This window comes from Dasypus novemcinctus, chromosome 1, assembly GCF_030445035.2.
Source record: "Dasypus novemcinctus isolate mDasNov1 chromosome 1, mDasNov1.1.hap2, whole genome shotgun sequence".
Classification (NCBI taxonomy): Eukaryota; Metazoa; Chordata; class Mammalia; order Cingulata; family Dasypodidae; genus Dasypus; species Dasypus novemcinctus.
In genome coordinates this window covers 107,989,471-108,014,262 of record NC_080673.1, presented here as the reverse complement: position 1 = coordinate 108,014,262, position 24,792 = coordinate 107,989,471, and the positions used below count along the sequence as shown (strand labels likewise).

General features: G+C 35.8%; 1 protein-coding gene and 1 pseudogene across 10 annotated transcripts in view; both read left to right on the top strand.

Annotated features, from left to right (window-relative positions):
- The window catches only part of BMPR1B (bone morphogenetic protein receptor type 1B), a 437,941-nt gene that overhangs the window by 328,596 nt on the left and 84,553 nt on the right, over nt 1–24,792 (top strand). The gene's annotated exons all lie outside the window — the stretch shown is intronic.
- LOC139436740 (large ribosomal subunit protein uL10 pseudogene) lies at nt 6,020–6,952 on the top strand (annotated as a pseudogene).

Genomic DNA, 24,792 nt, shown 5'->3' with positions numbered 1-24,792 from the left:
TAAGTGTAACTCAAAGGTGTTTTGTGTATTGGTATGAAGGGATGATAGATAATTCATTTACCTGGTTCATTAGTTTATTTTCTAAAAATTGTTATAATCAGGTACCTTCTAAAAGGGAATAGAAAGGTCTCAGGAAAACTACTTCTTAAGAATGTTGCAGAACACTCAGAGCATGATATATGTGAGGTGAAATTCTTATTCTTCTAGTTGTCCTACTTCCTCTTAATTGCCTGAGGTCAATTTTTCATTCTCTTTTAGCATTTTGCTTGAAACATGTGAATACTTAAATTCAATATTGGAATAGTTAAAAAAAAAAAAAAGGAAAAGCAAAAAAGGCTTGGCTATGCCATAGAAGGAGTTTGAGACTTAGAATATTCCTTAAAATAATATCATAGAAATATTGTACAGATAATTCCAGCGAGGATATTGAAGCTCAGAAATATTCCTTGCCTTTTTCTTGGTCACATAGCCATTTAAATCCTAGTTCAGTAGTATGTGTTTGTGTTGTATGTATGTTTCTACTCATTCATCATCTATTCTAGTGGTTAAGAGTATTAGTTTATACTTAACAAATATGAGAACATTCTCTCATAAACTATAACAAGTATATAGTACTAATACAAGGTGGGTTGGGGAAAAAATACACCAAATGTAAGATATTGGCTATAGATTATGTATTATTAGTTTTAGTAATGCTTTGACTGTGCTCTTTCATAGTTTATAACAATATTTCACAAAATGCAAGGTGGTGGTGGTGGGGTAATGTATGGGAGCCCTGTGTGATGATATGCATGTTTGTTTTATAAATTCTCAGCTTATACTATACACTTATTGTTTATAAGTGTTCATGTATGAATGATAAATTTCAGTTTTAAAAAGTTAAAAAAAAATAAGTATGAACTCTTGAGCCATAATGCCAAAGTTTGACTCTTAGCTCTACCCTTTACCTGCTATGTGAACTTGAATGAGCTAACTTCCTGGTGCTTCACTTGTCTTAACTGTAAGATGGGGGTAATAATAAAGACCTGCCCCATGGAGTAAATACACGTACTTAGAATAGTGCTTGGCACATAGTGTTGTGTGAAGATTTATCATTAGTATCATCATTAATAGTAATTAATTTATTCAGAAATAGGAGGCAACCAAACTGGAAACGTAAATTGAGACAGTGTGTGAAAAATCTCATAGTTTATTTTAGTGGGATTAATATACTGAATCTAAATTTTTACATTCCCAGTTTTGTCACCAACAAACTTACTTTTTTTTGGAGGTCTTTCTCTAATATACCCTTTTATAAAGTAAGTTTCACAGATTTACCATTTTGCTGTGATGAAGACAAAATGACCTGTAGACAGGTACTAAGTGTAACCAAAATGAAGCGACTTTGACTATCAAAGTTAAATATCCATGGACCACTTGTAACATGCTTTACAATCATTAATGCTGTATCTACTTCTGTAAGAATGATTCTCAAAAAAAGATAAATATGAAGCACAAATAAATGAAGTGGTCATGACCCTTAAGTAAATAAGTGACAAAGCTAAGATTAATGTTCTGAGACTTAAAATCTTTATGTAAAGTAAATGTATTTCAAAATAACTCAATACATTGTAGAGTGTGAGCTAGAGGTTTTTAATAAAATAATTTGTTTATACAAATACATGGAGATCTAAGTGTTCTATATGGAAAGTAATATATGCGATAATCCATTTCTTCCTTAAATGATGCAAAACTCTGCAAAGTCATAATAAATGGGAAGGAGAACTCTTTGTCCCTGAGATAGAGTGGCAAGGTTGACCTGTTTGTTGGGTGATCTATCAGCCTAAATCTCATCACTGTCTAAATCTTAAATATTTTACTTGAGGAGACATAAGTTTAGAAAAAAGGAAGCAAACATTGGTAGAGATTTTGAACTTTTGTGTTTTTATATTGGCACATTATGATTGCTTCAGAAATGTATTTTTTAAAGCTAGGGATCCTAAATTTGGAATTTCTTCCCCAAAAGTGAAAATGTGGCTTGCAATAGTGGAAATCTGTAATGTTCATTTCTATCTGAAATGGATTCTTTTTAGAAATGAAATGTTTATACTATCCTGCCCCTTTATCTCCAAAACACAAGAGAGAATCACAAGTAACCATTAAGTAATATAGTATAATGTTAACAGTTTTAAAGCATCATTTGGATCACTACTATTTTTCCTAAATTCTTCTAAGATAATGCTATAAAGGCTTTAGATTGATAAGCCAAAAATCCAAAGGACTCTTTCTGTTTATTTTGTAACACATTGAAGGCAACAGTGTTGCTTTCTGACAGGACCTCCCATTCTGGCATTTTAAAAGGTGAGAATTTTATTTAGCACCCTGTTGAATGTACATGTGAAAATTTCTACAATTTTTCTTTTTATAAAATCACAGTAATGGGTTTAATAGTAATTGGCAAATTTGGCAACCAAGTTTTTGTTTTTAGGAGTGATTCTACATCAGTGATGACAGTTACAGGGGGAAAAAAAAGAGGTGAGATAGGGAATAGGAATCAGTTTGTTGAATATAGGAAAATCCCCAATGAACAAAAATGGGTGCTAGTCTCTGCAGTCCCTGTGGTTTTATATAATTCAGATCTTGCGTTCTGCCTCTTCTTTAGCAGGTGATTTTTGCCTAGAATTCCTGTTGTGACATTTAGGTCTGACCTGGTTGACTCTAATTTAAAAATAAATTTGAAATCTAGGTTAATATTTTCAGTGAAATTAAGGCAAGTAGGGAATCTAGTAACAGGAGGATAGTAAACCTGGCTGTGAATGTGTAGTTCCAAAATTAGAATCATAATATTGTTACAGGGCATCAGTTTTTGGTCATATTTTTAAGTGAAAAATGATCCTTGTTACCATATGGCAAAATATAGTGAAAATCTGAACTGTTAGACCGACACAGCTGTTAAATGCATAAATGTGGTTCTGTGTTTAAAAAGTTTTATACTAAAACTATTGTGTGGCATTTCAAACAATTAATCTTAGGCTATTAATTGGCAGTAACTGCAATTTGTGGTAGGTATCACAGATGTAAGAAATTTGACCTCTGTGATAATTTACCTGGGAGGAACATAGAACTGAACTATAAATCTCATCCTAAAATCTACATACTAGATTGAATAATAGGCATTCACATAGCTATTTTGTACAGATTCAAATTATATGGCTTTACCTTTTTATGGGAATTTATATTCTTTTAAAAGTGGTTAGCAACTATATAGATAAGTATTATATATATATATATTTGTGCATATATAATATATTCTTTAAATTACAAATTTGTGAATGCTTCTGAAAGAATAATAGTATTAGAAATATCAGAGTAATCCAAGTTAGCTTTTATTTTTGCTTCTCGAAACCAACTGAATCTGAAAAAAGATTTACAAATCTTTTATTGACTTAGAATTACTGGGAACAAAATCTATGGGTGCTTTTCTAATTTTCAAATGTATACTGTTTTCAGAATTTATGTAGGAAGTTGAGAAAATCCTCAAATAAGAGAAAATATTGTAGGAATATTAACAATTGTAGGAATATCAACTTAATCAACTAAACTTTCTATCTGGCTTTCCAATGCTACCCTTTAGGTCCACATAGATTCTTGTTTGTTATATTGTTGCTTACCTGTAAAATAGTTATCTTGTCCATCTTTATATATATATTTGTAGGTTAGGAAATGTTACTATTAAAATATCTAGGATTTTGTGCCTGTGCCCTCAGAAGACCTTATTCTAGGTCCCACCACATGGCTTTGGTGTAACTGATACTTTGCTTGATCCTATTTCCATCTCAGCCTTTCAAAAATTATACAACTATTCATATAATATCATATAATTAGTATTAATAGTTTGGTTATAAAGAAAAAAATACTTAAATGGAGAGAGAGGTTGAATGGTGGAAACCTAAAGAAAAACAGAAGAAAAGTACACCCTCGTGACCCAGAAGGACCTGAGTTTCTCCTCGTGTGTCTCTCTGCAGGGCTTCATAGCCATTCCCCAGTTCTTGCCTCTGTGTATGTTTCCTCCTCTTCATTGTGCTTAAAGATCTTCATGTGATGTCCCTGGCTTGGTACCACCTAGCCCCTTACTCGATTTGCAGCTCATCTCACTACTTATTGAGCAGCACCACAAAGGCCTTTTTTTTTTTTAAATATACTTTATTTTTTAAAAGATACTTAGATTATGTAAATGTTAAATAAAAAATACAGGCGTTTCCCATATGCCCTGCTCCCTTCCCGTCCCACGTTTTCCCACATTAACAACATCCTTCATTAGTGTGGTACCTTTGTTACAATTGCTTAACACATTTTGGAGCATTATCACTAAGTGTAGAATATAGTTTACACTCTCTTCCACCCATTTTTGTAAGTTATGACGAGACATGCAGTGGCCTGTACCTGTCATTGCAATGTCATTCAGACAATTCCCAAGTCCCGAAAATGCCCCCGAATTACACCTATTTTTCTTCTTCCTCCCCTCAGAACCTCTAGTGGCCACTGCTTCCAAATAAATGATAACAGTTCTAACATTGCTAGAATCACAGTAAGTCTATAGTAGAATAACAGTAAGTCTATTCTTGTCTGTTGTTCATTTCCCAATCCTGAGGATTCTGGGATGGTGATGCCTACTCCACCTCTAATGGAGAGGGGACTTAGGTTCTGTGGGGCAGATGGATGGGACTATCTTGCTTGCAGTTGCAGGCTTTCCTTGTTCCTTGAGATGGTCACTGTCAGTCATCATCATCTCCTTGTTATTTGTCCTGGTGAATCCATTGAACTGGAGAGTAGGTGTTGCCACTCTGTTGAGATCCAGAGCCCAACTGGCACATGGAAAGCCCAAATATTTAAGTCTCTTGGACATATACCTATCAATTCTAGTACTAACTATAGGTTCAATAGAGGGGGCAGAAGAGCCATGTGTAGGGAAACCACAACTGAGTCCACCTCTGTCACACTGGGAGCATAAATTCCAAAGTAGTGCCCACTGGCAAGGTACCAAACTCCTGAGCTGTCTGCCCTGCCTGTAGTGTCTGGATGGCCTTTGACCCTTTGGAGTGATCCAAGCTTTTTCTTACTGCAGGGATTTCACATAGGCTGCGTTCACAACCTGGAAAGTTTTTTGCTTATCTACTCTGCTCATCCTTAAAATTTGCTTACATGTCACTAATTCTCTCAGTCTAAAATGAGGTCCCGTTGATATAAACTTTCACTGTAAGTTTTATTTTTCCTGTATATTACATGAGTATACTTGTGACTCTCCTGAAGGAAACTCAGCATCATGAGGAAGGGGAAATACTTCCATTTTGTTTATTTCTTTTATCCTCAAAGCATAATGCCATTCTTGGCATATTGAGATATCTAATTCTCTGAATATACTTATTTATCTTGCACCTGACCCAAAATTGTGACTGCAGTCCCTGATGTTCTAATATTTTTGCTTAGCCCTCCAGATTAACTGATAAAAATAATTAAAACTTATTTATAAATTTTTGGGAGAGAGGATTTGATTGCTTACCCTTCGAATGTAACCAGTTGTTCTGAATGTGTAGTTACCTGATACCAAGATGGTCACCAGACACCAAGTGGCACTGTGGAAAGAGCAGTTTCTCTGGAAGGATTTTTAATCATATTGGCAATCAAAAACATCTAATATAACTGCTGTTGTCATTTATAATAACAATATGAATACTTTCAGTGCTCCTTTGTTTATAGTGAATTGCCAACAGCTACTAAGAGATCTATTTATTAGCTATATGTTTAGAAAAAGGATTTTAGTAAAACAACCATTTTAATAGGTTCCACTTGAACTTTTGTATCCAGTAAACATAATTGCCCAAAATATTGATAATGTACATCTTTAGATTCTGCATCATTATTTTTATAGTAAAGAAAGGAATATGCAGATATTTTTCTCCTTAAAGAAAGATGCTGTAGGTTCTTGTGAGAATGACATCATCTGTAAACCTTTTGTATCAATCCCTGATTCACTGCCATGATGCCCAGGGAAGACAGGGTGACCTGGAAGTCTAACTACCCTGAAGATCATCTTTTGGATGAATATACTTCATTCCCACAATGAAGCATTTCATTGTGGGAACCAACAATGTAGACTCCAAGCAGATGCAGCAGATCCGTGTGCCCCTTGGTAGGAGGCTGGTACCCATCAGCCCCACAATGCACAGAACCGTCTGAGGACATTGGAGGACTGTAGCCTCAGTTCTGGGGAGTGTGGGTTTTTTGTTCATTTTTTGTTCACTGAGTTTGGGGCCATTCTGCTGGCCGACAAGGTTCCAGCTGCTGCAAAAGGGCTGGTGCAATTGCCACATGCAGAGCTACTGTGGCCGCTCAGAACACTGGATTGGGGCCCACAAAGGCCTCCTTTCAGGCTTCACAACTTAGATTACCAGGGGCACTGTTGAAACCCTAATTGATGTACCATTGATTAAGACAAAGCTGGAGCTAGTGGAGCCCCTCTGCTGAAGTGCTGAACATCATCCCCTTCTTCTTTGGGCTGCTCATGCAGCAAGTAGTATGGCAGTGGCAGCATTTACAACCTTGAAGTCCTTGACCTCAGAAAGGAAACTCTGCAGTCTGTCTTTCTGGAAGGTGTCTCAGTGTTGCCAGTGTATGTCTGCAGACTGATACCCCAGCTGTTGAATCAGTGCCCCGTTCTGTCATCACTGGGTACAAGTGAGTGCTGGCTTTGTCTGTGGAGACTGACTACACCTTGCTACTTACTGAAAAGGTCAAGTCATTCTTGATTGATTCCCCTTTGGCTGCCACCACCACTGCTCTTCCCACTGCTACTGCTGCAGCCCCAGTCAAGGTGGAAGCAAAGGAAGAGTCAAAGGAGTTGGACAAGGATGTGGGATTTGGTTTCTTTACAATCTCCAAAAGAACAGCCAACTCAGCTAGTTTTATTTGTTAAATGAAGAAACAAAGACTTACTTTTCTTTTTTTTTTATTTTTTAAATTCAGGTTTTCAAGATGGTGGCAAAATTAATATGAAACAAATAGCATTAAGGACCTGACAGGCTTTAGTTTTGGCAAGTTGTTATGTATAGTTTTTACTCCTTGATTAAAATAGTGGTAGCAAATGTGTCTCAGAGAGTAAAACGCATAAATTTTGGATTTTTGATCTCTAAACAAAGTTTGAGACTAGCAGTATACGTTTTCATTTGGTCAGATTCTGGGTAATTAGTGTCTGTAATTATGATTCTGATCCCTTCCGGAGTCCCCTGAAAAATTAATGTACATATCAAATTCACTTTTCAAAACCTTATGAGTAGATGCTGAAAACTGGCTTTGGTTCATAGTATTGAACCAGATGCTACCATGTTCATCTTGGTATCTTGAGAATTTTAATGGGAGGTTTACATATAAGGGAATAGTGATTTATTCCACTTTTGCATAAATTGTAGAAATTCGAGGGTTTTGGAACTAAACTGATGAAAGATCAGCCAGGAGTGAGGCAACTTAATATAATGAAGCATCTTGAATTTTTTCTGGCATTACTGTTTTCTTTCAAATACAGGGTATGCCACGGCTAATAACATACATCTTCAGAAACCCCTGTATCATGTTTGTTTTGTATACTTTGCATGAAATTATTTTTCTGTTACTATGTTTGTAGAAATATCCATTATCAAACTATATCTTTGCTAAAATGTTTAGTTTTACTTTGGTTTCTCTCTAAAAGAAAACAAACAGTACCTTTTTCAAATCTGAAAATATAATAACCTGCCAATTGTAATTGTATGATTTTTAATGATTATGACTTTTGTCGGGAGCCAAATCTTCACTGAATGCCTTGGTTAGAGTTAATATGCTCAACTGAATGTTGATTTCAAATTCCATCACAAAGCAACATTTCTGTTTTGAATAAAATTTCATGTTGTAAGAGTAATATAATGTAGTTATACATGAGCTATTAGCTCATTTGAGCAGGGGAATATGCAGCAACTATTTTGAGGTTTATTTTAGTGGCTCTCTGAGTTTAATTTAGCTGAAGCTATTGAGAACTGTGCAATGACGAGAAAACAAACAAACAAAAGAGTTCTGTCAAGACGTGGTAACAAGAAAGGCAGACACCACTGAATTGAGGTTGCTAGACAAATTGCCTTTTTTACTTCACACATTATTGTATACATATTATATGTATGCACACATATGTTTAGTAGGTTTATTGCAAGTTGTTTTAACTCAGACAACACCATTAAATATGTCCTACTTAATTTCCTATGCCCTAAGTGGAATTGGGTTCAGATTGTGGCAGGGAGTGGGTCTAAAGGACAAAGAGCCTGGTGTTAAATCATGTGACTTCACAGACAGATGACATTCTTCAATGGGGGCATTTCTGGAGATTGTTTCTGGCCTGTATTTTATGAATATACACCAAGCAGCTTGTTCATAACACAAGCGTTTTAGTAGCTAGTATGAATATTATTAATTTGCCCTACTTAACCTCTTCCAGTGAAAACGTAATTTTCTGTCTTTTTTTGTTAAACAGACTTAATGACAAACATCTTGCAAATTTGATTTTCATATATTACACCTCTTTCTTATGCTCAATTTAATCTATCAAAGCCACACATTGTAGAAGACATCTGGTATTGAGTTTAAGCAGCTGGATTTCATTTGTAAAGGTTTTGAGCAAATTTTGGTGCTTGCCAACCATAATACATCAGTTTGCCAATGTGTACGTGTGTGTGTTTGTGTGTGTGGCAGCTTCGTGTAGTGTGATAGAAGAGACCTGAGTTCAGGATCAGGTGATTTTCTGCCTCTTTCCGGCTTAACCAGTGGGACTTAAGGGTTTTATACAGACGTTGCAGTGAGCACTGGCTGAGAGCTTGCTGTGAATGCTGATGAATCATCATTGGCTCCTGAGCAGTGTGCGGTCAACAGTTCACTCACTGGAGTAACAGGAGTCTGCAGTTTTCCGCAGAGCATGGGCTAGGTGTGTCTTACGTTAGAATCACTGGAGGTCACTTTTAAGATCCAGGTTCCAGGACCCCGCCCCACATCACTAAACCAAATATTTTGGAGTAGAGCCCAGAAAGTTGCAATTTAATAAGGTTTCCCAAGGGAATTGGTGCTGCACTCCAGATTTGAGTTAATAAATTTCTGTTTATTCTTTTCTCTACCCACAGATAAAACCTCTAACTCCTCTTTTCTAACCAAAAGAAGTTAATTAATGTATATGTAAAAGTAATATTTAGAACTTGTTTCAAAAGTAATTTACCCATATACCAGTGTAGATGTTTTTTAGATAATATTATATTAACATGAACTATGGCTAAATAAAAACAGTGTTCTACTGCTGTTTTAAGTGTTTCAAGTATTGTCTCTAATGATAAAAGAAGGGATTGTAATTCTTAATTTACTTATTAGAACATTCTGATTTTGAACTGAAGGATTTCTGGAAGAGTGACATAGAAATGAGAATTGCAAATTTCCTGACTCTTCCTCAAATATATTTCATAGTTTCCAAATATTCATTAGACACATGTTGGGTGCCTAGAAATCTTTTGAAAGTTTAGCTTTCTGAACTGCCTTCAGAAAGCATCATATTGTTGTTTGGGTGCTGCTGAGCCCTCCACTCACTCCTCGTTAGATTAAACCTATCATTCCACTGAAAATACTTCGTCTTTGTGGCTATTAGAAAGTTTTGGGAACTATTCTGGAAATAAGCCAAGTCATAATTCTCTTGTCTGCTTCTCCTGGAAAAGTTCTGTGTCAGAATTTTTACTGCTCTAATTTAGAGTTTTTATTTTCCTGGTTCTGAGTCCTGAATTATGTTTTGCCTGCAAACTGCGGAGTTCCAGGGCAGTCGTGAAGCATAACCAGGGAATGTGTGATTGCCGTGGGGACTGCTATTTGGGAAGTTAAGTGGTAGCAACTGTCTGTTATTAAGATGTCATTAACTTAAATCGTACTTTTACCTTATCATGCTTTGAAAATTAGCACTCAGTCACTTTTAGAGAGCTCCTATGTTCCTTCAGGGACTCCATTTAAAATAAACACATACACACATACACACGGCAATTAATGCAGGTAACACTTCAAAAAATATAAAAGAGGGTGAGAGAAATACTTGAGATTGTCTTGTTTTGTGACCCATGTCATGCATGGGCTACATCTGCAGCTTTTTACCATTTCTGGAGGAAGCTCAGCGATGCAGCTGTCTCTAATGTACTGTGAACCTTGAAAAGGAATTGCCTTTCAAGTAAGAAAGAAAGTAGTTTGTGTGTGGGATGATGTAACTGGGGGTTTCCTTTCATAGAAAATAAAGTGCTATTATGTAAACAAACCTCTACACTACCTAAAACTAACCCGGTAGAAATATAGAGCAGAAATACCTACAATTCCATTTGAAAAAAAAACCTGGTTAATTTAATGATCCATTTCTGTTCTCTTATTTTTACATGTGAGGAAAATGAGACACAAAGTTGTTAGGTAACTTGTCTGTATTCTTATTATTAGTAATGCAGCCAGCACTAGAACTTAGGATTTCAGAGTTGTTGTTCTATTTCTTTTTAGGAATTACATTTAATTATGACTTTTGGATTGCCGTGTAGCCTGGCTGTTTCAAAAGGCAGAACAGGGTCTTTGCTACATGAACATTTTGAGAGAGAGTTAAGCAACAGCAACAACAAAGCAAAAAAACACCACCACCAAGAATAAATATTCCATTATCTAAATAAAGCTTAGAGCTAATAGCCACTGTTTTGATTTTCCTATTTATTCTTTTTCCCTTATTTATTCTAATATATTCAAGTTAGCAAAACGTACTTATTCTTCAGCCATGTTTAGGCTGTCCTAATTTAGTGTTCATGGGAATGCAATTTATGCAGAGTTTGTTCTAAGCCTACATACTTTAGCATCTGATATAAGAAGGAGGCAAATATGTGAAAACTTAAAAGTTATTTTGTAGGAAAATTTTTGAATCCAGCATTGAATAGTGCAGCATCCTTCCCTTTTTCTTCTCCCTAAGGTTTCTTGCAAATGTAAGGGTAAAGAGATTACTTGCAGAATATCTTGAATAGCTTCTACTGCAAACAAGAAATGTGATCTGCAGCTTTATACCTTGAGAGTGAATAAATCTCTACAGATATATTTCTTAATGCTAAAATTACATGGTATTGCTCCTTTCAATTGTAGGATATCACTTATACTGGGATCCTCTAGATTTATATTTTGGATTTTAAGATGTGGAGCAGTTGCTGTAGAATGTTTTAGAATAATTGATGAACTTTCTTTAGCACGTAAAATTGCTGTATTGTTTATCCAAGTTTTTCTGCCTCTTTATTGATTACTTTTCTTCAGTAAAGGTGAATCAGACTTTGGTTTTACAAGCTGAATTAAAATGCTCTTTTGTTCAATGACATTAGCTTTGATTCTTATATTTGCTACTTAAGGGGTTTTAAAGATCTGCTGAGGATGTCATATCACCTGTTTGTAATTATATGATACCTGAGCAAAGTTACCCCCAAAAGTTCTATAATGTTTTTACTTCTTTGCCTGGGCTCTTTATCATTCCTGTGGCTTTCAATGGATCATTAGTTTAAATATCTACAAAGTAATCAAAGAGTCTGGGGGGGGGGGGAGCGTGAGAAAGAACGTGGCATTTTAATTGTTGCATTAAATATCAAACATCCAACAGGTAACATATTAGTCAGCCAAAGTACCAGATGCGAAGTACCAGAAATCTGTTGACTTTTTCAAAGGGTATTTATTTGGGGTAAAAGCATACAGTTTCAAGGCCCTAAACAGTTCAGCTGAAGAGACCATAAGAGGTACTTTCTCATTCAAATCAGTTGACATGTGTTGAAGCAATGTAGTAAGTGATCTCTGTGAAGGTTCAGCAATACTCTGTCTCAGCTACAGGCTGGCATACGGCTTGTTTCTTTCCCAGTTTAGCTGCAGACTATCAGATGAGTGGCTCATATCTTTTCCCGGGGCCACAGGAGTGAAGTTCTCTCCTCTGCTTTGTCTGTGGAGCTCTCTCTTCCTGTGTATCTTCATCTGTGTATCCTCTTTAGTCTGTTTATATTAGCCCACCAAGGGGGCGGTGTCTCAACCAGAGTCATGCCCTACTGATATGGTGAAATCAAAGCCCTAATCTTAACGTAATTTAATCAAAGACATCTCAGCTGAACCTATGATAATCAAAGGGTATCACAACCAGAGGAACAGGCCAGTTTACAAACATAATCCCTCTTTTTTGGAATTCATAAATAATATCAAACTGCTGCAGTAATTGACACATTACATTTGTGATTTTATAACTCACAAAAAACCAAGGATAAAAATGTCAGCATTCTTTTTGTCTTTAATATTTGAATGCCTGCTTTTAGAGATTTTAAGTACAGAGGAAGGTAGGGACACTGCCCTTCCAAATATAAAAACTTATAGATTTAGTTTTATAGCATTAATAATTATGGAATTGTGATTTTGGCCTAGAGTAGAAATAGACTGATGGAACAGAATAGAAAACCATGTACATAAAGGAAACAATATATGCCAAGTGGAACACTGGAGATCAGTTGGCAAAGGTGGACCATTTAATAATAGATAAAGCTGGAATAATTGGGTTGTTCACATGGAGAGATATAATGTGAAAACTTCACCTCATACCATATATAAAAACCAACTTCAGTAGATCAGAAAGTTAACTGTAAAAATCCAAACTTGAAAATGTGTACAGGAAAAAATAATAGTAGCTAATGCTCAAGGTATTGTTCTAAGCACTTCAAATCTATTAACTAATTTGAATTCCACATAACATGAGACAGATGCTTTTATTATTATCCCCATCCTATGATTGAGGTAACAGGTTCAGAGAAGTTAAATAACTTGTTCAAGGTCACAGATCTAATATTCAGTAGAGCCTACATCCAAATCAAGATAGCCTGTCTCCTGTGTCCATTTCGGTTAACAGCTATACTGTACAGCCTCTCTTAGAGGAAAATATTTATATGGTTGAAAACATCACACAAGATGGAAAAAAAACCACAAACATATAAAAAAGATGACACAACAAAAAGAAACACAGATTCCCGTGCCGCTGACAACAACAGAAGCGGACAAAGAACACACAGCAAATGGACACAGAGAGCAGGCGATGGCGGGGAGGTTTGGGGGGAAAGAGGAGAGAAATAAATAAATAAATCTTAAAAAAAAAAAAAGAAGCACTGGGAGAAAAGAACCCATTTAAAAAAAAAGATTTTATAATTTGATAGTAAAATTAGCAAAGTTAAACCACAAGCAAGGAAAAGGATGGTCTACAGACTTGGAAAAATGTTGCAAGTCATATAACTGAGAAATATTTATTATCAGTCATAATAAAAAGTGTCTTCAAAAATGACAAAAATACTGAAAAAAAAAAAAGCCCTCCCAAAAAGTGCAAAAGACATGAACAGGTCATTTATGGGAGGAGATACAAAGAAGCTAAATATTTAAGGCGGAAAATACAAATTTAAATAATACATAATACGAGATACCACGTTAGAGTCAACAGCTTGGCATATAATTAAAAATCTGAGATTACCAAAGATTGGCAGGGATATGAAGAAATGGTAACTTTTAACTTCTTTAAGTTGGAATATAAATTGTTTCAGCTGTATTAGAGAGTCATATATCATTTATAGATATAGACAGTAATTGTATAGAAATAGTCAAGATTAAGCAATGGTTTCTTACATATGACACCAAAAGGACAAGGGGACAAAAGGAAAATAGATAAAATGGACTTCTTAAAAATTGAAATAAAACTTTTGTGCTTCAAAGGACATTTTTAAGAAAATGCCCACAGATGGGAGAAAAATATTTGCAAATCATGTATCTGATGAGAAACATGAATACAAATTATGTAAAGAATTCTTGCAAATCCTTAAATAAAGACAACCCAGTTTTAAAGTAGGAAAGGATCTGAACAGATTTATCTGCAAAGAATATGTCTGTAAGCTTGTGTTTTAAGCATTAAGCCTTTTTGCTATTTTTTCTTACAAGACAAAACTTAAAAGGAGAAAATTAGCAAATCTTTTAAAACAAGAAGGAAATCCATGATGAAATACTCTATTTTCAAAATAAATCTTATATTAGCTAAAAATTACAAGGCCAGATCATGATGTCATCAGTGTGCAGTTCTTATATGATATTTTCATATTATACTTTGCATATTCTAAATTGTGGCAGATGATACAGGTCATTGGATAAAGTGACTTATTTTTAGATTGAAATCTCTCATCTATGATCCTTAGATTTGCACAAGTTAGGTTTAGATATAGAATCTGTATGTTGTATTTCCAGTGCTTTGGGTTTTTTTTTTTTTTTAAAGATTTATTTATTTATTTAATTTCCCCCCCTCCCCTGGTTGTCTGTTCTTGGTGTCTATTTGCTGCGTCTTGTTTCTTTGTCCGCTTCTGTTGTCGTCAGCGGCACGGGAAGTGTGGGCGGCGCCATTCCTGGGCAGGCTGCTCTTTCTTTTCACGCTGGGCGGCTTTCCTCACAGGCGCACTCCTTGCGGGGGACACCCTTGCATGGCACGGCACTCCTTGCGTGCATCAGCACTGCGCATGGCCAGCTCCACACGGGTCAAGGAGGCCCGGGGTTTGAACCGCGGACCTCCCATATGGTAGACGGACGCCCTAACCACTGGGCCAAAGTCCGTTTCCCCTGGGTTTTTTATTTAAATCATATTTTTAAAATGCACAATGATAGACGCCATGATAAGAAAGTAATAAGGTTTAATTTATATTCTTTCATGTCAATATTTTAAAATTCTAGGTAACAAATTACTATATTTTTATGACATTTTGTATTATTATCTTGTTTTTCTAGATTAAAATAATCAATGTTATTTAATTTTATAAAATTGTTTTAAACTTATTTAAATAAATGATATTACTAAACGTTTAAAATATATATTTATATATTTCTGGCCAATAAGTAGATGAAGACATCACTGTTATCAGACATTCAAAAGCAAAAGCATAATGAGATACCATTAAGACAGCTAGTAAGTATTGATAAGGCTGTGAGGCAATTAGAAGCCTCATACACTGCTGATAGGTATATAAACTGGTCCAGTGGTGTGGTGGTTTGGGACTTTGTACCCCAGAAAAGCATGTTCCTGAATTTAATCAATTCCTGTGGCTATGAACCCATTGTAAGTAAGACCTGTTTGATGAGGTTACATCACTTAAGGTGTGGCCCAACTCAGTCTCTATGCATCTTAATTGTATTAGTGGGGTCCTTTATAAGAAGACTGAATTTCAGACAGAGAAAACTACAGAGGGAGCAGCCAGAAGCTGAAATTCAGTGGGACCTGGAAGAGAAGGGAAAGACCAGGAGAAGACGCCATGTGATTTGCCATGTGACAGAGGATCCAAGGACCAAGAATCAGTGGCAGCCAGCCCCAGAATGTCAGCTTTGGGAAGAAAGCCTTGATTCCTACTTGATTCTGACTTGATTTGGACTTCTTGCCTCAAAACAATGAGCCAGTAAATTTCCATTGTTTAAGCCAACACTTTACATGGTATTTGCTTGTGCAGCCAAGGAAACTAACATGAGCAGCTTTGGAAAATATGTAGTTCCTCAAAATGTTGAACTAAAGTTACCATATGACCCAGCAATCCCATCTGTAGATATATGCCCAAGAAAAATGAAAACTATATAAACATAAAACCTGATAAATAAATGTTCATAACAGAATTAGTCATCCTAACCCCAAAGTTGAAACAGCCCATATGTCGGTCAGCTGATGACTGGATAAACAAATGGTGATATAGCCATAAAATGGAATATTGCCTGGCAATAAAAAGAAATGAAATACTCGATATAGCTATGGTATGGATGAACCTTGAAGACATTATGCCAAGTGAAAGAAGCCAGTCACAAAAGACCACATATTGTATGACTTTCTTTATATGAAAAGAATAGGTAAGTCTATACAGACAGAAAGTGGATAAGTAGCTCCAGGTTGCCTAGGGCTGAGAATGGAGAGTGCCTGTTAATGCATATGAGGTTTCTTTATGTGGCAATATTCTAAAATTAGGTTGTAGTGATGGTTGCCCAACTTACTGCCAGTACTAAAAAGCAGTGAATTATATACTTTAAATGGGTAAATTATCTGCTATGGAAATTATATTTCAGTGAAGTGGTTAGAATATTCATAAGATTGATAAATAGCAAATTTAGATTATCAGGGAAAAAGGGAGGAGGAGGGGTGGTACTCATTGTATAATATTTTATTCTTTAAAATTTTAAAATCTCTTAAGATTATATGTCCCAGTATCCTCTATCCCCCCTTTTTTATTTTGAAGAATTTTTTATATAATAAATGATAACCAGAAATGAAATTAAGTTATCTCCCCATCCCATTTCTGCTAGAAGGATTTTCCTTTTCCCTTAATAATTGAAGATCTTGGTTCCAGAAAATATTCTCTAGAAATAAAATATTGACTTAGGGCTTCTACATTAACTGTTCCTTACTTTTTCTGATATCAGTTATAATGTTTTATCTTTAAACTCTGAATTTTAGAAAAGCAGTTTTGTCATTTTATTGCTTGGGTTTTAGGTAATATTTTATGATTTAGTGTTAGTTCTAGTTCAAATCAGATCACTTTTTCTTTGCTAAAAAAATTTAGCAGAATAGCCTGCCTGCAACACTGTTTGCTCCAATAAGGAGAAATGGTATCTTCTCACGACAGCTGCTTTTCGTAATTCTGAGTTTGGGCCTTTAGGAATCTGTAAATTTGCCTAGGAACCTTTATCATGGACTCTACCGTCACAGAATAAATTATTCTGCTGGGGACATAGAGTATACCCATCGGCCAAGAAGGCTTATTTCTGAATCAGAGGTGCCCTTTATTTTTCTACCTGTTAATATAGAAAAAAAAATGCCTCTCCTGACATCAGGGACTGGTTGGGAAGTTGCCATTACTGACAAGTTCTTCTCAGATAGGAAGAGCTCATAGTCATAACAAAAACATGTTTTCCCTGAATGTTCTTTCATACTTCTTCCACTCAAGGCCATGGCCATTGTTGAGGAAGTAAAACAACTTCAAGGTCTTGAGACTTGTACCTCAGAGTATTAACAATAAGCAGTGCTAAGCCTGAGTCTGAATAGGTGGCAGCAGAGTGTAGGTTAAGTAAAATTTCCTTCTTCCATTCTAGAGCCTATAAATATAAGAGTGACTTGGAATAGCTTTAGCAAAATCTCAGGACTGAGAAAATGAGTGGAGCCAGAAGTTTACATAGGGGAATAGTTGAAATTGATGCACAAAAGCTAGATTGTGATTGGACCAATTGTTTTCAAATCATGGTGCCTGTGCCAGGATTACCTGTGAACCTGTTGGAAAGCAGATTATTGGGTCCCAACTCATTTCTTCCTACTGAATCAAAAGCTTCAGAGTGTAGAACCAGCAATTTATGTTTTGACAAGCCCTCCAGGTGATTCTGATGCACTTTTGAAAACCCCAGTCTAAATTACTTTGGGTTTTTGAACACCTGATGAAGAAATTTGAACTTTTTCCCACAGGCAGTGGAGATTCATGGAACATTTGTGAGCAGAATTTTGGAATGATTAAAGTGGTATTTTCGGTAGTAGTCTTCTGCCTTATTTTTTTAGGAAAGTATAAAAATGCCACAATATCTAGCAATCTGATATAATTTGTAAATTTCAGAAAGGTGTATTGATTTGTAATTTTGTTTAATTAAATGAGGTGTTTAATATTGTAGTAAAACTTTAGATGTTTTAAACTTAAGTAATTTTTATTACTGTAAATAATAGAATGATGCCTTCCTTTGTATGTAATTTTATTCCCAAAACTTAAAGCATTTCACATTTTACAGTTTTGATATGATCTAGAGTATACTCTTAGATCCTGAAAATATTATCCAAATTATTTCAGAAATTGATTAAGGGCATTCCCTGGGTCATTTTACCATGTAATTTGTTCTTAAGTTTGTTTTACATTTTAAATGCTTGCTTGTTTCCTTTTAATCTTATTATGTATCAGTAAGACATGATGTGGTGGCATCATCTAGCATACATATTTGTTCCAAATGAAAAGGACTAGTTTCAGAAAATCTAGTCTACCAAGAAGTTTACCCAACAGAAACCTATATTGAAACTGAAACTAATGTGCTCACATTTCCCATCAGAATGAAAATGGACTAAAGTCAAGAAGGCACCATGAGAAGTTTGCTAGTTTCTGCCTTACAAGAATAACATTAACTAAGTGTGTTGTTAAGCCTGTAGAAAATAGATGTGCTGTCTGAGATAGGAATGGCTGCACAAAATCTGATTATGTTACTCCTCTCCTTAAAAGTTGTTTTGGTCATAGTTAGACCAATTTTCTTTTACTCTCAGATGGTCTTAATTTTATGTTTAAATGGAAAGTTTGTATAAAAATGCAGCAGGCATTTTTACTATTAAACTATTTAATCCTATTAAATATCCTTGAGCGTATTACGCTTAGATCTTGTTCAAGAGTTAACTTTCTGGAAAAGGACAGCAGCCTTTTCTTATAGGAATCAGAAGACTTGAATTTCAGAGGGTTGCTTTGCTACTAAATCCTCATGTGATTTTTGATATAAGTTTACTGTCTCAGAAAAGTAGCTGAAATGCTGAAATATTTTACAAGGAATGTTGGTTTGGAACACCATGATTGCATCTTTAAAATGAACATAAAAACTTAGATAAAACATGTTCTGCATTTAGCCTAAATGTCTGGTATATTTCAATGTTGTGGTATGCCTATGAACTCAAAGAAAATATTATAAGATGGAGATTGCATTCTGGATGGGAGACCTCAAGTCGTCTGCCCTGCAGCTTCTTTGATGCAGCCTGTGGGGCACCAGCAGGACAGGAGGTAAGTAGGAGAAACCTGCTAATCTTGACCAATAGGAGTTGGGAGTTTAGGGATAGTGACCTCCCTCTCCCAACTCCTATGGATATCCTAAGACTCATTTTATAATACCTTAGTGGTGGCCAACCAAAAACTCATCCTCATATTGCCATTTTCTTCTTTCTTGTTTCACACCTGCAGTTATGCATTACTGTTCCCTGAGATGACATTTAATAAATATCCTCCACGCAAGCAGTTGCCTCAGGCTCTACATTCCTGGGAAACCAAGATTTGACAGTATCTTCAAACTATATCTTGAATCTGATTGCTTCTCATCACCTCCACCAATATGACCCCTGTCCAAACCACAACCAACTACTTGCTTTAATTATTACAATCTCCTAACTGCCTCTCTGCTTTTGTTTTACTCTCTAAAGTCTATTTCCCAGCACAGCCACCAGATTGATCCTTTACAATCTCAGATTATACATTTGTTTCACCATTCTGTGTGGAGTAAAAACCATCTCCTTATACTTTCTAAAAAGGCTCTCTAGGATCTGTTCTTCCCCATTTCTTCTCTGACCTCGCCTCCTACTACTTTACCCCTTGCTGGACAGATTAGTATCTATTTGCTCCTCAAATATACCAGGTGTGCTTTCACTTGCTCTTTTTTTGTCTGGAACACTTTTTCAGGTTTCTTCATCTTTTTCCCTGTTCAAAAGCCACCTTTCCAGTAAATGAAAAAAAGTCTGTCTTTGCACCTAGGTAGATGGAGATCATGCTTATCAGAGAGATGACTGAAAGAACAGATTTAGAAAGGAAAAGAGTAGGGTAGAAAGTCCACAGGAGAGAAGAGGACACATTTAGATTTAAATATGCTAAGTTTGATGCATTGGTAAGACTTCTAAGCATCAGAGACATCAAAGAGGAGTAGCTGGAGAGTCAGTAGAATGTAAAGGTCTAGAGCTCAGCTAAGAGTCTGTGAATGTTAATGCTTAAAAAGAGAGTGGTTCCTTGAGATGAGCTAGGGATGTACAAAATAAAAAATGCAAACCCACGTATTTCTCTATGTGTTCCTATATGAGGACAGGAGTTCTTAACTGTCATCACCATTTCTCTTCTAGACGATTAAGGAGAAAAAGGTTAAAAACAAAAAAGCTCAGAAAAGAGAAAAGGAAAGAAAATTCCCTTGGTTCATTTAAAATATATATATTTTGAAAGAACAAAAAGGGCATTTATCTTAAGATGAAATGCCTAAGTACCTCTTGAGTACAAAGAATTTACCTTTAGCTTGTCCTGGCTAGCCTCAAACTCTATCTTTTGCTTTCACAGCCATCTTCTTTTATTGAAAACATGTTGAAGTACTTTTTATTTTCGTTTAGTCATCAGAAATGAGTAGGTTCTTCTGTAAAACATCCAGAATGAAAATAATGAAAAATGTCTAAACTTTTCAAGTAAGATTTTTGATATATATGTGTCTGTTTAGTAATACAAAATTTTTAGTGGTTGTATTCTTTACCAACACATCTCTCATGTATTATGAAGCTTAGGATTTTGCCAATAGCCTCATACCTCTGGTGATTTTTATTGCCTTATATAGTAGAGTCAAGTCGAGCATCTTGAACTGGTCTTCAACCTAGAAATTTATTAAACAATTTCATTTCCCAAGGGGTAACACTTGGAAAAGACTACTATATACAATTCTCCGGGCCAATAGGGAATAGAGATGGGAAAGATACTACCCAAGGAAATTCATAGAAACTAAAACAAAACCACACCACCATCTGATCAGTGATTTCTCTTAACTGGTGAGTGTACCTTCACTCTGGGTGAAATCTTTGACTTGTTATTTGAATTTAATCCTTGCTGTTTAATCTCATGTTGACACTTTGCAGCACACTAATAAGATGTTAATTGCTTTTACAATCTTACCTTGCATTTGTCACTCAACTGTGGTGCAGAGGTATTAGGGACTGCGTGGTCTGAATTGCTATCAATATGGAATGGATCCTGAATACACGTGTGAGATCTAAACTATATTGCTGGCAGTGAAATTACAATTCTTTCTTTCTTAGCTGGAACAGATGGTTAAAACCATAATTCAAGGGCCCAAGGGAGTTCAGATTTAATGAAAAGAATCTTTGTATTTATTTTAAAGAAGCTTAGATATTTAAGGAAACTTTGACACTAAGAATAGCCTATTTTAAATCCATTCAAATTCATTCTGTAGATTAGCATTTAGGAATTGCTCTGTGGATAGAGCAAGAGGGTCAGAGATTTGGGGCACTCAAAGGAAGTAGAAGACAGAGATCATTATTTTTGTTTTAAAATGAAGACCAAATAAAAGGTTTTAGCATTTGATACCACCTGAATGACTATTTTCAATAGAAGGGCCCACCCAATCTGGCACCACAAAGGAGAAACATGTCCCTCAGTGGGAAGGTGAATTATTTCAAGTGCACAAGTGAAGGAAAAGGGGAATCTTGCCCAAACCAGTTCAAAGTGAGAATGGGAGCTAGGGTTTTTGTAGGCAAAGAAAATGGTGTGGGGGTTGCGGATCAAGTGATGAAGGCATGATGAATTCTTTCCATGTTGGCGATGATGCTGGATTTTTCCAGAGGGTCTCACGAGGAGGACGTGGGCAAATTTCTTAATCCTATGTTATCTCAAGCTTAGCAAACTTCTGCTTGTCCCTGTTTCGGTGACTCGTCAATATAAGTTTATGGTGGATATTGCTGTGTAAGCTTCCACATGCAGAGTCTCCATGACTCTCTTCTTTGTTGACCATTCAAGGACATCAAGCCTTTTGTTGCTGAGGGGACTTACAGGTCTTCTGGGCCATAAGGTATTCCTGACTCCATTCTTTGGTTTTGCTTTAAAATGTTATCTTATTCCTGTTATTCCTCTAAGCAGAATTGGGATGGTCTGGTTATTGTCCATCTAGGAACTAAGAACAAAGAGTATCAGATTAATAGAAAAGCAGTTCAGGGAAGCGGACTTGACCCAATGGGTAGTGTGTCCGCCTACCACATGGGAGGTCCACGGTTCAAACCCCAGGCCTCCTTGACCCGTGTGGAGATGGCCCATGCACAGTGCTGATGCACATAAGGAGTGCCTACCACGCATGGGTGTCCCCCACACCCGCATAGGGGAGTCCCACGTGCAAGGAGTGCGCCCTGTAAGGAGAGCCGCCCAGCATGAAAGAAAGTGCAGCCTGCACAAGAATGGTGCCACACACACGGAGAGATGACACAACAAGATGATGCAACAAAAAGAAATACAGATTCCCGGTGCTGCTGATAAGGATAGAAGCGGTCACAGAAGAACACACAGTGAATGGACAGAGAGAGCAAACAACTGGGGGGCGGGGGGGAAGGGGAGAGAAATAAGAGAAATAAATTTTTAAAAATTAAAAAAAAAAGAAAAGCTGTTCAGCTAGATCTGAGGAAGGTATTAGAATTTCTCAGAGCCACTTTAGAAAAGAAATGTTTAGTAAGCACATTTCCCAGCTATCGTGGCTGTGTTCTTCACCAAGACCTTTTTATGTATTTTGAAGCTAACTACAATGGACTAAAATTGAATTTCTTACTCTGAAATTTAAAATATTAAACAGCTTTAATAATTCATCTTTTTTTTTTCTCTTTTTTTTTTTTTTTTTTTTGCTTTCTAAAGGGTATTTATTTGAGGTAGGAGCTTACAGATACCAGGCCATAAAGCATAAGTTACTTCCCTCACCAAAGTCTATTTTCATCTGTTGGAGCAAGATAACTGCCGACATTTGTGAAGGTTCAGGCTTCCTGATTCTTCTCTTCCAGGGTCTTGCTTCTCTCTGGGTTCAGGGTTCCTCTCTTGCTTGCTTCTCTTTCCTTTGTGTGCTTACATCTCAGGGCTCCAGCTTAAGGCTTCAGCATCAAACTCCAACATCAAAAACCCTCAACTCTGTCCTTTGCCATGCCTTTTATCTGTGACATGGCCCAATTAAAGCCCTAATCATAACTTAATCATGCCCAGGTACAGACCAGACTACAAACATAATCCAGTATCTATTTTTGGAACTCATAACCATATCAAACTGCTACACCATTATTTCCCTACTATGAAATTCACCATTTTATTATTTATTTTTAAAGGTTTATTTTTTATTTCTTTCTTTCCCTTTCCCCACCCCCCCCCCCCAGTTGTCTGTTCTCTGTGTCCATTCATTGTGTATTATTCTGTGTCCGCTTGTGACAGCAGCATCCAGAATATGTGTCTCGTTTTGTTGCATCATCTTGTTGTGTCAGCTCTCCGTGTGTGGCGCCATTCCTGGGCAGACTGCATTTTTTCTGCCCTGGATGACTCTCCTTATGGGGCACACTCCTTGAGCATGGGGCTCCCCTCTGCAGGGAATTTGTTTTTTTTAAATCTCCTTTGTAAATTGTTTTTTATCATAGTACATATTCATCTGGAAAATGGTAGTGCAATCATAAAGTAATGAACCAATAAAAGGTATCTTTGTTAAAAACAACAACAACACTATGTTATTATAGCTAGTAGATACTGCAATGAAAATAAAAACACAACTGTTGCTTCAATGTTTTGTGGTATAGGAGCATGCACTGTGCCTGGGAGTTGCATTATTCTGTTCTTTCATATTTGTTTTGCCCACTCTTTTGTGTCCTGTTTTTCTGAGTCCATACAGTTTAAAATGTCTCTTTGTTTACTGTTCATGAGGGGTAAACAAAGTATTTGTTTTATTTGAAAAATAATTAGTGTTTATAAACATGATATAATTATTTTTGCCACACAGAATAGCTTATTAAATAGTCATTATAGGCTTGCTCCCTTTCCCCATCTTGACTCCACACAAATTTAAGAGAGAAATATGTAACAATTGGGGAAACAATTTTAGGAATGTGATATGTGTATTTGGATTATTCTAGATATTTTACAACTACCAACTTGAGTTATACCGAAAACAATACAAAATTTTATCTGATTAGTCATTTTCAGTAAAAATTCAAAACCATTAAAATAATTTAATTCTGCATGTGGATCATTTTGGAAATTATAGAGGTAGAACTCTGTATACTTATTTTCTTAATTTAATATTTATATTTATATTTTATTGCCTTCAAATTTAACAGATATATCTCTTGTTTCTGGTTGCATGATAATGAAAAGATAATTGCTTTCATAATTCAGAGACTTTATAGAAACCTGCATGTTTATATTTCTTGGTTGGGAAAACAGAAGTTCTGAGACATAAGGAAAAAAATATTGATGTACATCTGGAAATAGCAAACATTTTCCCCTTTTTTCCAGGTCCTTATTCAGTAGTGATTCAGAAGTGCTGGGTTTTGGAGTGATCTGTTCTTAGTGAGTTAATATTTTGACTTGCCATGCTGTTCTCATTTTCTAGGCTGACCTTGGGAACACAGACATCACCATGATATCTTGTAGGCATCTCCCGCATTTGGCAAAAAGGAAATACTGAGCCCATGTCTTCCTTGATTCTTGTGTGAGATTGATGGAAAATACAATAATTTGGTGAATACTTTCTTTGAACACTCAAAGCCAGTGTGAAAACCTTTTTTATGAAGAAGGTTTGTGGCACTTTCATAATAGCAGGGCTTGCCCTATTGACCTAGATCAAAATCATTTCCTCCCAGCATCAGAATCATTTTGCTGTTCAGTGGTACAGAAAGCATTATATAGATTTGGTGAAATATTTGGATTTTTCAGAATTGGATGAGTGGTAAGAATGAAAATATTGTCATCATAGATGATACTGTGGAGAACATCTAAATAAAGGCAAAAATAAAGGTATTTATACCAAAAATTTTCTTAAGTATTCTAACTGTATCAATCATTCATTTAAATAGCTGATAAAAAACCAAATGTTTATAATTCCAAGATGTTTCCAATGTCTTTT